Genomic DNA, 16,723 nt, shown 5'->3' with positions numbered 1-16,723 from the left:
AATATATTTTCCAGAGCTGCCAAATTAGTAATTTGCCTGCTGGGTTACACTACAGAGAGAGAGAGAGGGAGAGAGAGAGAGAGAGAGAGAGACCCTCTCAAGGAGGGACACCGGTAGTTTTCCTTCCAGGAATGATTCTCTGATACAGGCCAATGTGCCTAAAACCAAACATTATCTGAGGCCATCTGACCCTGATTGCAAATCATCCTACTTCTTTCCTTTTGCAAGGAAAAAAGAGAGAGAAAATTCACTTAAGATTGGAAAACTATGGCTGGGAGGTCTCGTGAAGTTCATATTCTGTAAACATGGAGTATTCGTAAGCAAGGACACGTTTAGATACCAGAGATTTCACAAGTGTGCATAAACAGATTAAATCCCTAACTGGAGGTTTTGGTATTTGAAATGAATTTTATGAGCTTGTTTTAAAAAGGAACGTAGGTCAGCTGAGTGTGGTTAAATGATTTAAACGGGAACGCAGGTCAACTTGTGAACACCATGCCACGTTCACAGGGACCAGCCACGATCCCAGAATATGAAACCTATGAAAATGCACTCCACTGATTACTGACCAATTGTAACCAAACTGTATATTTAATTGCGTCTGTTCCTGCAGGCAACTACAAAGTCTCTCTTCAACATTTTAATGATTTTACCATAGCATATAATCTGTGCTTTGAATATTACTGTGATATGTATGTACTTGGATTCAGGGTTTCTGTTGTCTTTACAAGTAGTTCATCTTTTTTCTCACCTATTCTACCTTGACACCAAAAACACGCATTTGGGGATGACCGGATAGCTCTACAGATGATGCCCATGGCTATGAAATGAAATAAAATGATTTAGATTTTATGAGGATTAAACCTATAATAGACTGGTCTCTGACTTTATCTTTAAGCAGCTTCTAGGGATTAACAGAACAGAAACCTTTTCCCCTTGGATAAGCCATGCAAAGACTTTAGAACTGGTTACCTCTAATTAGCAGAAGAAAGCTGTCAGTGAATGGAATGCATAAGTAATTATAATCCCCACTGTTCCAGACCAGAATAAATCCTATTTCCAAACAGCTTTTGTGAAGAAAGACCAGTTCTGAAAATGAAGTAAGATTTTCAGTCTTCCTAGATATGACTGTCTTATGAGTTTTACTTTCTGCCACAAATTTATAGCTTCCAGTTTCCAATTCCTCGTTCTGGGGACATATGGTCCTCTTTAGAAGAAAACAAGGAGAGAAAAGCTAAATACATATTGGACTGGATGGGAAAAGCTGATGGCTGATGAAAAACGTTCCTTGTAAATCATGGGAAATGTTTTAAAGGTGGTTTGTGGGAAGAATAGAGAAAGATGTAATTGTTGATAGACTGAATGCTTTTAAACTCCAAGTCCAAGGCAGCCCTGCAGTATAGAGGTTAAGCACACTGATCTGGGAGTCAGACTCCTTGGGTGTAAATCCCAACTTCCCTTCTTACCACTTCAAAGTTACTTCATGTGGCCAGGCCTTAGTTTCCACAGCTACAAAATGAGATGTTAATAGTGCCTACCCAAAAGATTGTTATGAGAATTAAATAAGCTAATATTCTAAGAAAACTTAAAATTGAACACATTAAAAAGTTTAAATACATATTTGTTAAATAAATGTCCTCTAGAAAGCCTATGGCACCTGGGTGAATTCACTGGAAAAAATGAACTCTGAAGCTGAGTGCTGCCTAGCTGGATGGAAATATCCCTATTTCTCTACTTGTATCATGGCATTAAATAGCACTAGAATTCTTTTCTCCTTAACCTACAATAATAGTACATCCTGGATTCCTATATGGTCTGTATATAGTTGTTCACAACCCCACTTTTATTATAATCATTTAGATTATTGGAAATATCATTTAGAAAACCTTTCAGTTCATGTTTTAGTATTGCCATTGGTTCTCTGACAATTTAAGATTTAAAAATATTTTATCCTCTAGTTTGATATTTAACTTTCATTTGTAAACAGCATTTAACATTCTACTGAGACCTCCAATGGTGATTTGACTAACAATTCAGGAACAGGTGGAGAAGAAATATTTTTTTAAATGAAACATTTTTAGCAAAAGAATTATCATCAGCATTTAACTCTAGGGCTGTCAATATGATTTTGATATGTTTACCATTAAAGTGATATAAATGGAAAAATACAGTTCTTGGGAAAATGCAAGGTACTTGGTTACACATTTATTCAGCAAATATTTTTGAGCACTTGCTGTGTACTGGGCACTGTGTTAATTGTTTAGGATATATTGGAGTGGACAGAACAGAGACACCAGACTGACCTTATAGGTAGTCAATAAACAAGTATACGTCCGTGTTGCAAAGAGCTATGAAGGCAAAAACAGATTGCTGGCGGTGGGGGGAGGGGGAAGAAAGAGAGGACCTAGTATAATGTTGGGTGGTCAGGGAAAGCCTCTGAAGTTTGAAGAAAGAAAAGAGGACAACCATGTGAACAGTGAGAGAAGAGATCCAGACAGAGGAACCAGCTCCGACTGCTGAGTATCCTTCCATCAACCATGCAGAAACCAAAAGTGTTCAGAGCCATTCTCAAAAAATTAAGTGATTTAAGGAGGGCCATATGTCAGCTACCCCTTGGCCTGGTACCACACACATACAAAAACAAAACTAATCATCAACGCCACCATTAACCATATATTCGGGAAACACAAGTGGAAATGTTGACTTATTAAAGTGCTTACAAAGCATCTATGAGAACAGTATCACTGCGTAGTGCTAATCCCTAGACAGCAAGTCTTCAAAGAAAGTAAAAACTCCTACAGTATACTCCCTGGTGTGAGGATCAAGCAATGCTATTGGGAATGTGTAGCCGAGGTAGAAAGGAGATTAATTGTTCCAAAACACTAGAGAATTGAGACTGGAACACAAAACACATTTAAGAGCAAGTAGGTAGCAGAAAATCATGAGGTGGTGAAAAATTCTATGAGAATCATAAATAATCAGGTAGATACATTTTAAACATTTTATCCAATATGGAATTTCACTTAAGAGTTGTGACCTATGGGCTTCCCTGGTGGCGCAGTGGTTGAGAATCTGCCTGCTAATGCAGGGGACACGGGTTCGAGCCCTGGTCTGGGAAGATCCCACATGCCACGGAGCAGCTGGGCCCGTGAGCCACAATTGCTGAGCCTGCGCGTCTGGAGCCTGTGCCCCGCAACGGGAGGGGCCGCGATAGAGAAAGGCCCGCGCACCGTGATGAAGAGCGGTCCCCGCACCGCGATGAAGAGTGGCCCCCGCTTGCCGCAACTGGAGAAAGCCCTCGCACGAACCGAAGACCCAACACAGCCAAAAATAAATAAATAAATAAATAAATAAATAAAAATTTAAAAAAAAAAAAAAAAAAAAAAGAGTTGTGACCTAGAAATTTGGAATGCTTCTCCTCAACTTTCCACATTTTCTAAAACCTGTCATGACCTTGGCAATGGCTTTTAGTAGCTACATTGACCAGGGGAAAGAACTTGGAATCTTGGTACAGATTTGAGGAAATGAGGATTTTTGAAAAAAACAAAACAAAACAAAAAATTCTATTGTTCACAGCATACTGAACTACTCACAACTCTGTGATATTCTATAAAAGCACAACAGGTCCACAGCAAATGCTCTAAGTATAGCCTGCAGTGTCCCTCCAGGGCTGCACAGTTCCATAGAGTAGCCACTAGCCAGAGGTCGTTATAAGCACTCAAACCGTGGCTAGTCCAGACTGAGATGTGCTGTGAGTGTAACAGACACACTGGATTTCAAAGTCTTAGTGCAGAAGAAAGAATGCAAAATATCCCATTAATAATTGTATAATGTTGGGATATATTAAATTAAGTAATATATTGAAAATTAATTTCACCTGTAATCTTTTTTCATCCACCTACTTCAAAACTTAAAATTGAATATTTCACTTGCATTATATTTCTATTGGACAGCTCGGTTCTAGGGAATGTGAAAAATCACCCCATCATACCTGCTCCCTAACATCCATCATACACTGTTCTATCAAAATGCATGACAGCGCCGTCAGAGCGTGGCTAGCCAGCTTCAGGTTTCGGTGGGAGGTAACAGATGGATGTGACAGTTACACAGTATTGGAAAAATTGATGTTTGGTAGAAAAACTCATTGATAAGTATTGGAGAAAAATTATCGATGTGCTCTATAGATGTTCCCAAAGAAGGAAACCGGGAGCATAAAAAAATAAAACAAAACACTACATTATCCTTATGCCCAGTGAATGAGGGTCTGCAGGATATACTGTCCTTCAGATTGCTTGTGCTTTTTTATTTTTTTATTAATTTTTTATTTTTTTGCTTGTTTTTTTTTAAAAAAGAGAGCATGCATAATTTTCCAAACCTATACCCAAACTCCCTTTCTTTCCTCTAAAACAGCAACTCAACAAGCAGAAATAAACCTTTTTACAATCAATAAGCTAAGGTAGCCAATGGGTATTCTGCAAACTTCATGACAATAGCCCCACTCCATGTAGATTATGCAACAGATGTTTATGATGCTTAGCATGAGCTGAGGATAGAGAAAAAACTATTGTGTCTTCAAACTTGGCTAAAGGAAAAATCTTTTCCCTTGAAAAGATCCGCATAAAAGTACACCCTTAGCAAACTGACTAATATGTCAGGCTTCAAAGTGACCACACTGTACACTTACTGTTTTACTAATCCTCTGGCTTCCGCTGTTTTGAAATGGTTACAGAGAAGTCCATTTTGGAATATTTTGCCCTTGGCTTTAACACTTGGCAGAAAAGTTCACTGTTCTCTGCTCTTCCTTGTGTAAGTTATAAAGCTGTTTGTCATCTGTAGTATCCGGAACACCTGCTTTTTTTAAAGGACTGCTGGCTCAGGGAAAAGAGCATAAGTTATTTTGATGCAAGAACTCACCGACTCAAGGCTTTTAAAAACCCCATCTGAAACAGTGTATTTCTCCCCACCCCCACTCAAATAAAGTACGTTAAAAATCAGAATATTTCATTTTACCAGCTTCCTTTTGAGATAAATCATTGGAAGGCAAATGACAGGACAGTTGGGTAAACCAAAGCAAGAGCCTTTTGCTCATAACAGGATACACAAGGGAAGAAGAACACAGGCAATCTTGTCTCCCAATCCAGAGAGAGATTTTTAAAAGAACTTATAGAAACTTAAGGAGGAAAAAGTTTCAAGAATTTAGGAAGACCAAGAAGATGAGGCAGGCTCTATTACTTCTTCATATGGAGTGTGACACATTTTAAATCCCACGTTTAGTGTATATCTCTTGTTTTTGCCTACTTGGCAGACCTTCTCCCGTCTTGTAACAGCTATTATCTTTTTCCTCTGGGAACTCTCCCTTCCTCAGCTGATAGATGTGTTTATCACTTGACCTGCCTCCCTGGCCATAGGGATGGGCACAAGACTAGCCAATCAGAGTCTCTCATCCTCTTGGCCATAGGGCTGGGCGGATTGGTTGGGGCTATTGAAAAAGAGGCATTCTTTCTTGTTCTCTTGGGGTTGTTAGCTCTGAGAGTGATGTAAGACTTGGGCAGTTGTGGCTACCATCTTTGCTGCCCTGAGAAGACAGCCTGACTGAGAATGAAGACAACATAGAGAAAAGTAGTGCTGAGAGATGTAAAAGGAAAGAAAATCTTGATGAAAAAATTTAAGCCCCCGGATTTCTTAATTACATGATCACAAAATTCCCACTCAGCTTTTCTTTTCAGCATAAGCTAGTTTGAGCTGGGTTTCTGCTCATTATAATCTCTTATAATCAAAAGATTCATAACTAATATAGTATGTTTGAGTGCAAATAAAAACTGTGTCAAAAAAGAGAAAGGAAGGAAAAAGGAGTAATAAGGGCCCCCAAAAATGAAGAAAAGAAAGAAGAAAAGTGGAAATGATTAGGTAATTTCTCTTCTTTTCTCTCAATGTGTTAGCAGAAATTACATACACACAATTACACACATGGAAATTCTAAAGAGAATATCAATCTTAACTCACCACTAGAATTGAATACAAACTAAATAATTGCAATCAAATTAACCATTCCTGACACAGGAGGTGGTCTGCATGCAAAAGTGCAAATTTTTGAACCATACCTCTCAGATCTATTGTTTTTTTCTATTTCACCATTTCCCTCCTTTTTAAATAAAAAATTGATGGCTTTTAAAAATTAATAAACCAATATATACTCATTTTAAAAATATAAGTAGTAGAGAAGTCATCATTAAAAAATAAAAATCCAAACCTTACATATCAAACCTATTCTTCAAGTGTTTCTTTGAGTGTACTCTTCCAGATCCTCTTCCTTGCATTTATCAAAAAATATTTCTTTTCCTTTTAACAAAAAATGGAATCAAGGTATGCATCTTGTTCCCAAATTAATTCCTTTTTTAACAATTAAAAGCATCTTATGAACATATTTTCACATAAAACATATGTCACCTCATTTTATTTAGCAGCTAATATTTCAATGTATTGAAGAACATTTAGTCGGTCTCTAGTTTTTTTGCTTTCTATTGCTTTTGCTGTTAGATCTAATGATTATAACAAACAACCTTCAACATATTCTTATACTCCTCCCTTTTTAAAAATTATGATCATTTTTATTATTGTTGCAGCTGTTTCCTAATAAAAAACTGTGAACTAATGATCAGAACAAGGGCCAATTAAAATCTCTACCTTCTACACATCCTTACGCACACACGCACTGGGTCTGATGAAACAGGCAGCAGTGAGGCATGATTTGAAGTGTGACATGGGAAGAAACATCAACATAAATGACCTGACCCAGGACCAGTGAAGTTCACACCCACAATCACACATGCGCAGTTGCCTTTCCTTGTGTTCCTATATAACATTCAAATTGTGCTCCAGGCCTACAGGTCTTGGCAGATGACTGACCTCTTAACCTACATGTCAGCCATTTTCATTGTCAGCTTCTCTCCATTACCACACAAGACAGTTAGTAAAACAGTTCTTCACCTTCAGGCAGATGTCTGTCGTCCATTTGTCTAGATCAAGACCCTTACAAGCACTTCTAATTCTGAACTCTGTAGGGGCATCTGACTCCTGGCAGGATTGACAATACAATTACTACTCTTTAATCAGCCCAGTGGACAGGATTCATTTATTTTACCTTCTGCTTTGAATTATTTTCCAAGGCAACTTGTAGAGTCTTTAAAAGTAGTTCAGTCCTTTCTTTTTGTGTTTGTATCATTATTAAACCTGCAGACAGTATCAGCCCGTTTTTTTTTTGGTGGTGGGAGGGGGTTGTTTATGACCCTTCAGGTTACTGAAGCCTGACCCAATTACCTGTAATATTTTCCTCTACCTTCTCCAAGTAAGAAAACTTGAAAAAATTATCCCTTCTTGTGGTGGTTTATCACCTGGCTTAATTTTCTCCACACTGGCCTTTTTAGGTCTGAAAGCAGGGAGATAAGATATGCTGAGTGATGTGTACCACTACTTCTCAGATACCCTGAGCAGGACAGGAAATGCAGGTGCCTTGCCTGTGACCCCAGAGAAGCAGCAGGGCCCACTTTCACTTCTGTTTTATTATTGTCTTCAATACTGTTGTTGAAAGTAAGAAAATAACATGAGGCAAGTTTTTAATGAAATCTCCAACTGCAGCAGATTATGTGGCCAAAAAACAGTGGCCAATTAAAACAGCAAGCCCTGCCTCTTTGTTGACAAGGAAGAGAAGCTCCTGACAGCAGATTCCTGTTCAACAATGAAATGCAAGGAAGCATCTGAGGCCCAAGGCAACCAGACTTCTAGGGAGGGCTTTTGTTTTCCTGTTTGGCAATTATCAGTGAGTGCATCAAAACAGGGTCTCTTCCTTACTCAAGGCCAGTATTAACTACGAAAGTGTGGGGTAGGTCAAGTTTATGTTGGGTACCAACCACCTCACTTCACTTTTCAAATGCCCTCCATTTCTCAAAATAGGCCCTAATGTCCCTCGCCTCTAGAAACACACTATCCTTACGCTGGGCTGGGCTGCCTGGGACCACGCTTGATTCTTAGATCTGAGCTGTGTACCACATCTCAGACTTTTCTGTCTCTACTCAACACTTGCCACCAAAATATACTTGTCTTGTGTCCCACTCCCTCCGGATCCTAATAGGATCTGGAGTGAAGCTGATAAACTATACAAATGAAGGTCACTAGTGCGTATATCTCTTGGGTAATATGTGCAGCTAAGAGGCTCTTTCTGAATCTGGTTAGAATCGTCTTTATGCAAAAGGAATGAATACAATGGCGGGGCCTTAAGGCTCTTTCTTAGGGGAGGTTTTCAGCGACAGAGTTGCTTTAGAAAGCCCTCAAAGCACATTAGGAGGCAGCTCCCTACCACATGAATGTAGCCTGGCCTTCTGCCTTCTGCCGTTTTGACCAGAAACTTGATGGGATATCCTAACAGAGCAGCAACTATAACTTAGCAGTCCTTAGGTCTCCTCCCCACAGGAGGGGAAGAGAGCCCTGCCAGGGAATATTCTCCAACATAAGGCAGCTTTTTGACATTCTACAAAACAGGTAGTGAAAGATCTTGTTTGAAATATGTGGATTTCACTAATCACTTTTCTCGCACTTATATCTCACTTCCTCCATGGCCAATCTGCCCAGTCTTTTAGAGGACACCCAGGCAACTGCTTCTACAGAACCACACTGAAATGCCTACCATGTTCTGTTCAACAAGGGAACTCAAAAGAAACACATAGGGGGTCAAACTGGGATGAAGACAGCACTGTTCCAACTGAATAAAACATTCCATTATTACTTCTGTCGCTTGGCTTTTCAATTCGGTCCCATCTTTTCTGATATTTTCAAATTCCTGTTTCTTATGATATTTTCTCTAAAGAGTATAGATTATATACAGTATTTCAATCTTATTTTCCAAGAAGCAACTGAAAACGCAGTATGTAGTATAAGTGGTTTTGTAATTAAGATCATAGGAAAGAAAAATTTATCTAAGGTTCTTATGAAAAAGGTAATCTATTTATCTGTATTTCTTAAGTGTAAGTAAAACTTTATTTTTCAGACTGTAATGTTTCCTCTGAATATTTACCTAAATTCAATGATCAGTCTCTGGTCAATCCTTCTGGTTCCACTGTGTTCTTTTATAAGGTAGTTTGGAATAGCCAATTAATATTCTATTTCCAGGAGCAGATTTTCCTGACAGCTTAACCATTTTGGACATAGTAATATCTAAACACAGTATTTTCTAATTTTTCCATGGATGATGCCCTTTGTTCAATTTACCTGACCTTTAACACAACATAGAGAAAATTTATGGTAACACGTTAATTTCATATTCAATGACGAAGCTATCTGAAGGATAATTGAAGACTGATTTGAATTGCATTAAGCTCTCATAAATCAATTATAAAAGGAACATTTATTTACTTTTCACTCATTTAATTAAATATGTTCAAGAGAGAAGATTTACATGGTAGGGGAAAACTTCACATCTGAAGATATATAATAAAAATGAGATTGCAGTTATAAATCCTTAATCAGGGGATCTTAATGGTGACAGGACATTAGAAAGAAGCTAACTGGCAATGTAAGAAAGACCTAGCACAGGAGGGAGATTTTCAAATCAATAGAGTAAGCAACTGGCTGACATTGGATAGATAAGAAAAACTTATTTCTATACAACCGTCTGAAAGCATCTCTCCCTTACTCTCAGCCTGGGAAAGGCTGAATATATAATGTGAAGTGGCAAATAGGAGATGAATTCAGGGATTTCAGGCTTTCAGTTTAGGGCTTTGACATAGTCCTAAATCATCCCTATGGTCTCAACTCATCCACAAACCATCTGTAAAGGCAATAAAAATATCTGTCATTTTAGCATTTGAAGGCAAAGGCTTAGGAAGAAGGCAGAATTCTTTTCAAGAATCTTTTTTCTATTCAATACCTTAATGACGTGGGCCTGTTTGGCTATGAAAATTGAGTTGCTCCCCTCCCCCCACCTAGCCTAAAAGGATTCCCTACCTGGGATGTGATTACTCTCACCAATTACTCTCAATAATTAGCCCAACACATCCCATAGACCTCTATCTTGAGTTAACAGTACTTTTGCAAGTGAAAAAAAAAGAATTATTATTTTTTTCTGCAGCAGCTATGTTGCCCAAGCCAGGGCCACCATTTACTCCTAGATGTGCTCCAGAAGACGTCATTCACATACACTACAAAGTGAGCAGTGCCCCCTAGCTTTGTGCTGTGAGGTAGCCCTCAGGGCTGTCCAGAGCTGGGTGAGGGAATGTGGAAGAAGGTAGGCTGACACATAGGCACAGGAATTCAGAGAAAGGGAGAAACTGGAAACCAAATCCCTCTGGGAAATCTGTTGAAAATATGGCGAGGGGGCACTGGGATTGGGATATTGATTCAGTTTGTTTGGATGTTAAAGAAAAGGGTGGCTCTAGAAGCCTGGAAACTTGGGGATAACCGTAGGGCAGACGTTTCCAGTGTACTTCCACAAATACACATCCTCCTGCATTTCCTGTCAAAATGGATCACAGGTCTATGAGTTTTGGGGATCCGGCTCCTGGAGGTGCCTATCTGAGTAGAGGGAGTCGGCCTCTGTGAGTGAAGGGAGGGAAATCACAAGGCTGTACAAGAAGACTCGCTAATGGATCTTGTTTTCCTCGTGTTCTCCCCTTTCATTGATCTCAGCATGTTTCAATAGCTAAAGAGTTGCTTCTCCTACCTAAGAGCAGGACTCTGAGAATTGAACACTGTGAAGAGTTAATTCAAATACGTATGTAATAAATTTTAGTTAAATGTTTACACTTAGAAAAGGATTGAAAAGTTATGTGAAAAAAATCAGTTTAAGATATTTGTTTTGATTTTGTAAAGGCATGTGCTTTTTTCTTTCTAACATAATTTTTCAAAAACAGGGTTTTTTTTTGTTTGTTTCTTATGTATAAAATTGCCTAGACCTTGAAAACATAAGATAATTAGAAAGAAAAATCATTGAACAATGGAGGAAAGGAAATATCCTGACCCCCTTTGCCCTACAGGAAGCCCCTCCCTATTTCAATAAAAGAAAACAAGTCTTTTTTGTTTTAGCTTAAAAGATTGAAATGAAAGTACCCTAAGCTAATGTGTATCTGACAAAATATTTTGCATGTAAACCAGCCAATTTAGAGGAAGCCTGGTTCAGCTGCAAGAACTATGTGACACCTAAAAAGCAGGCATTTCAGAGGGGGAAGGTTTTCATGGTGAGCCAAATAAGAAGCAGCCAGGGCTCCAGCATTCCTCCTCACCTCAGACGCTCCAAAACTGGGGACTGAAGTACCAGCTTTATGCGTAGGCTGCAAGAACTTATCTTTAAATAGTCATTCTGTTAAATTAATTCATCTTTCATCTATTCATAGGAACGCCCCCCTCTGACTCCCAGCCGCAAGACACATAAAAGGGGTCTACATTTCAAAGGAATAGTGCCAAATCCTTATTCTCCTGTGCTTGAGAGACTAGATGCCAGGATGGGCAGAGATCACCATGAAGAAGTATATAATAAATTCATAAACTGTGAGAATACAAATCTGTCACATTGGATAAGAAACTAGGTGGTTCAAAAACAAATGCCTTTGAAACAGTTAATGCACCTGGTGAAAGGATTTTACCACAAGCCAAAATGTCTGGAAAATGACATCAGGAGCTTGTCCTCCAAAGTGCCAGGATATAAATGAAAGGCCAAGCATGCTTTAAGCATAAGGAAAGCTTGCAGGTCCAAGAGAAGGAAAAGATATTTTAGATAATGTCACATTTGACCCTCACTATTAATAGTGTCTGTTACATCGCAGATGTATCACCTGGTTGCCACCCTTCCAGGCTGTATAGTTTCAATGAAAGTCAGTGCAGTGACAGAGGACTTGGAGTCAAGTGCTCAAGGTCCAGTTCAAACAAGGAGTGTATTTTTATCTATGTGCTCTTGTTCAGTAATTAGCAACACTGCAGCATCATGTGACAGCAAATTGTCTTTAGTCTTCCTGAAACGCTGCATCTGGCCTGACCACCTTCTCCAAGGGAGGATTTTTGCATATGTACATAGACAATCTATGTGAGTGATGGTAGGCAGACTCAAAGAACAGCTTGGGGACTTAGACATTCACACTGACTGAGTACAATCCACAGAGGAAAGTTTGTGCTCATTCATGACAGGAATAATGACATATTGTCATCTGTCCTCGTCTCCCGAATCACAGCCACTGCATGGCCAGTCTGTACTGTCCTATATATCAGAACAGAATGGCCACTGCTGGAGGAGTGCGGATGGCGTGACCCGACCACTGTGGGAGACTCGCACTCTCATAAGTCTTGTGAGATCTCTGGGACTGCCCAGAACAGCACAGGTTAGAATTGCCCACTTGCTCAGGGTGTATCTTAATGTTCAAGGCCAGCCCAGACCTGCAGTGGACCTCTTTCCATTTTTCAAGGTGATTGTGGGAAGGAACACAGTGGGGAAGGTCTGGGTCACACTGCAATTTGCAAATATATGTCTCGGGGTAGGGGAGGAGATAATGGCCTGTGGTCACTATGGGCACGCGGGCCATAGGTATCTGCCACCGTAGACACCTGCTCATCCAGGGACTTCTCTTTGCTACATATCCTGGGGCAATTCCTGTTCTCCTTGACCTACCAAACTCTCCTAGTCCTAACATTACCCCAGTGATGGATGGCCTGGGTTGTGTGTCTACCTGACCCAAACACACTTTCCAAAGCCAAATACTTCTGTCAGTACAAAATAAGCATGCTTGCCAAAAATTACAAACCTACAATTCCAATCTGTTAACACTTGTAAAAGATAGAGAACAATCAGTTTCCTTGGATTCTTAGGTCTCCTGTGTTGCCTTTACTATTTTTTTTTTAACTACCTTTCAATTCCTACTTGGACACCAAGGTAATCACAGATTTCAAGAGAAAGCCTAAGTGTCTGGATAAAGAGTTACCAATTTGGTCCCCGAGAGCAAGTATCAGGCTTCTTGGTGTGGAGTGATTTGTCTAATGTGGAACAACTCACAATTTAGAACCAATGCTTTAAAACTTTGTACTCAATAATACTCAAATGGCCACACATACTTTAAAATCATTGTAACTACAGCTATTCAAAGAAACACAGGCTTCAAGTATTTCTACATTAAGTATATCTAAGGAAGAAAATTCTGATCTCATACTCATGATGTAATGTATATCAGAAGCCAGTTTATTCAGGTGAGTGAACTAGACCTTCACATGAAGAAAATTCATACTGGATATTTTTGCGTGGTATCTGGTATTTGACATCACCACATCAGCTTATAAACTGTTTTTTTTTTAGGGGGGGTTTCTTCATTTCGGGACTGATTCCTTGAGAAAACATATAGCAATTTTAAAGTCCTGAGCAGTAATAGTTTAGACACTGTTTATAAAGTTAACATGAAATCTACTTATCAGAGTTGAGGGTAAGCTCCATGGGACAATGTAGTAATTAAACTTCTCTGTGAAGTTGTGGATTCTTAGATGGTGTGTCTTCCAAGAAGTTCAGTCCTGCAAACTTGTGATTACAAGGGTTTGGTTTGTGATCATCAAAGAGGTAGGTTTGTGTGTGTGTGTGTGTAAGCAAATGACTCTTTTTTTTTAATTTACTTTTTAAAATTGAAGTATAGCTGATTTTTTTAAAACTAATTAATTAATTTATTTATTTTTGGCTGTGTTCGGTCTTCGTTTCTGTGCAAGGGCTTTCTCTAGTTGCGGCAAGCGGGGTCCACTCTTCATCACGGTGCGCGGGCCTCTCACTATCACGGCCTCTCTTGTTGCGGAGCACAGGCTCCAGACGCGCAGGCTCAGTATTTGTGGCTCACGGGCCCAGTTTGCGCGGGCCTCTCACTATCACGGCCTCTCTTGTTGAGGAGCACAGGCTCCAGATGCGCAAGGCTCAGTATTTGTGGCTCACGGGCCCAGTTGCTCTGCGGCTATGTGGGATCTTCCCAAATCAGGGCTCGAACCCGTGTCCCCTGCATTGGCAGGCAGATTCGCAACCACTGCGCCACCAGGGAAGCCCAAGCAATTCACTCTTAAGCCTCCTATCTACATAGCTGTTTGAAATACAGCTCATCAGGCTAAATTAAAAACACTCTTTGTTGCTCTGAAACTGTTTCTTCTTTTGAAAAGTGCTGATTCAAACAGGTCTGTTGCATGAATTCACAATATCTGGAATTAGTAGGAGGAGCAGGAAAGGTCTTTGTGCTAACATTTAAAGACCTTACATGTATGTTGTTTTTATTATGTCACCAATTAGTCAAATTAGAGGTGGGGCATAATAAAGGTCAAGTATTTTAGTTTCAAGGTCAAAACCTGAGCTTTTAAAAATTATTCGAGGAAATTGATAACTCAGTTATGTTTGGGATTTGATCAACACTCATAGTCAAACTGAACACTGCTTTAAAATTGTAGGGCTCATTAAATTTGATTTAGCTATTTTTTTAATAAGATGAAAATTATTTTCTGGTTATTGGAAGTGGTTCTTAGGGTTTAAATGAAATTTAAGATCAATTTTCCAATAGTGCATATGTGACATGGTCACCTTCCTTTATTTATACCTTCTCTCCTCCTGACCCCAACACACAGACACACAGACACACAGACACACACACACACACACACACACACACACTCACTCACTCACCAGGGCATCCAGATTCAGGGGAACAGGGAAAGAGAAAATTAAAATTTGGTAGCAGACACTGCCTGACATTAAGACTTTACTACCCATCTAATATGAAAGTGTATGCATGAGCATCAAAAAGGATGTTCCAAATTAACTAATATGCAAATGAAAAAATCTAAGCATCTGAAACTCCTTAGAGGATTAATGGTAGATAACATATGCACTTAAATTATTTACCAGCCTGAGCTTCACCAGGTACAAACAGCCACAGATTGAAAGAAATTTACATCTGATAGATCCTCACACTGGCCTGGGTAAAGATCTACTCCTTATACACTGCCCTAGGATGACGAGTATTAATTTCTCTTTTTCTTTAGATCCCACCAGGAAATGCAAAATTTTCCTAGTGCTTCAGTGCTGCCATCCTTAAACCCTAATCCCCTACAGTATTCATGCTTATAAATGATTTCCTATCTGACTGCTACCCCTGTGTCAACTTTCTCTTATTCTATCTTCACTGTCAATAAAAATATTAAAAAATATATACTTATTTAGGTACTTTAGACATTTGTAGTTCCTTCATTTCTGTAAAGTTCATTTTATAGATAAGGAAATAGGTACCAGTCAGAAATGTGCTGAAGGGCTGAAGAAATGTCTTTTCAAATTAGTCATTGACCTGTCCCTGGGAATCAAGCAAGCTTGACTGACAGTTGTCAGAGATAGAATTCAGGCCATCTCTTTATCAGCCTAGATGGCCTCAGGCTTCCCTGGCAGTTCCAGAGGGCCTTGACTCCTCTGTTCTAAACCTTCACTCTCTCAGGCTGTTTGAACCTAGCTTCCTTTAAGATTCCACCAGGCATCATTTTCTCCATAAAGCCTTTGCCAGTTTCACTAGGTTGGAAAGACTCACTTCCTCTGAACACTGACTGTTCTTGGCTTACATGGCCTATATCTTAGGGCATTTAAGACTTTCTGTTTTATGCTGTTGTTTCTGGATGTGTGTTACTTTGAAGTCTACTTGAGGGTGCAGTGTTATTTACCTGTCTGCTCTACTTCAGTGCTGAGCATAATTTTATGCACATGCTACGTTCTCAGTAAATGTTAGTTGAATAAGTGAATACAGAATTAAATAAATTAATTGATAACAATACATAAATGGCATGTTATCTACAGTGTTGAGATCCATATACGATGGTGCAAAGAGTAAAGAAAATCTCATGGCCTCAGCATCTAATCCTAGGCTTCAATTTCTAGATTGTATTTTACAATTATTTTTCTTTGCAGGGAAATGATGAGATTTTCATTTTGCATTATAGAATCATTTCAATAACCAAACAATCCACATTAACTATCTTGATGTTAATAAATATGTCATCATCAGAGAATAAAACTCACTAATAAGCCTGTGCATTGATGACAGAAGAAACACTACTTAAAGCTATAATTTGCAGATTAAGTGAGAAATGCTACTTTGTTAACATTCTCTATGTAAAGTCTGAGATTGTATTCACATCCAATATATTTTTGGTTTCTAATACACCATCTTGTTCCATATAAGGTCTGAGGAGACAATGTCATATTCTGTTTGTCTTGCAATTTCCCATATGGGGCTTCAGGTTTACAATACAGATAATTAGTATTATGGAGTATTAGTCAATATTTCATAAATTAGATTAATAATTCCTCTTTGCCTCTCCATAAAATCATAATTTGATACCTATATCTTTTTTTGGTATTGATAAAAAGTTTATTAAATAATTAGAAAATAGGAAAAGATTAAAACTGATTTTTTTAAACTTTTAACTTGAGATAATTAGAGATTCACATGAAGTTTTAAGAAATAATTCAGGGAGATCTGTGTACTTGTTACCCAGTTTCCCTCTGTGGTAACAGCTTGCAAAACTACAGGACAATATCTCTACAAGCATATTGATATTACTACAGGCAAATTTCCCTCTTGTTGCCTTTTATAGCCACACCCACCTACCCCCACCCCTGTACACTGGCAACCAGTAATCAGTTCTTCTTTCTATAATTTTAGCATATTAATAATGTTATATAAATGGAATT

Source organism: Balaenoptera acutorostrata, chromosome 2, assembly GCF_949987535.1.
Source record: "Balaenoptera acutorostrata chromosome 2, mBalAcu1.1, whole genome shotgun sequence".
Classification (NCBI taxonomy): domain Eukaryota; kingdom Metazoa; phylum Chordata; class Mammalia; order Artiodactyla; family Balaenopteridae; genus Balaenoptera; species Balaenoptera acutorostrata.
Note: the sequence above shows the minus strand (reverse complement) of the source record.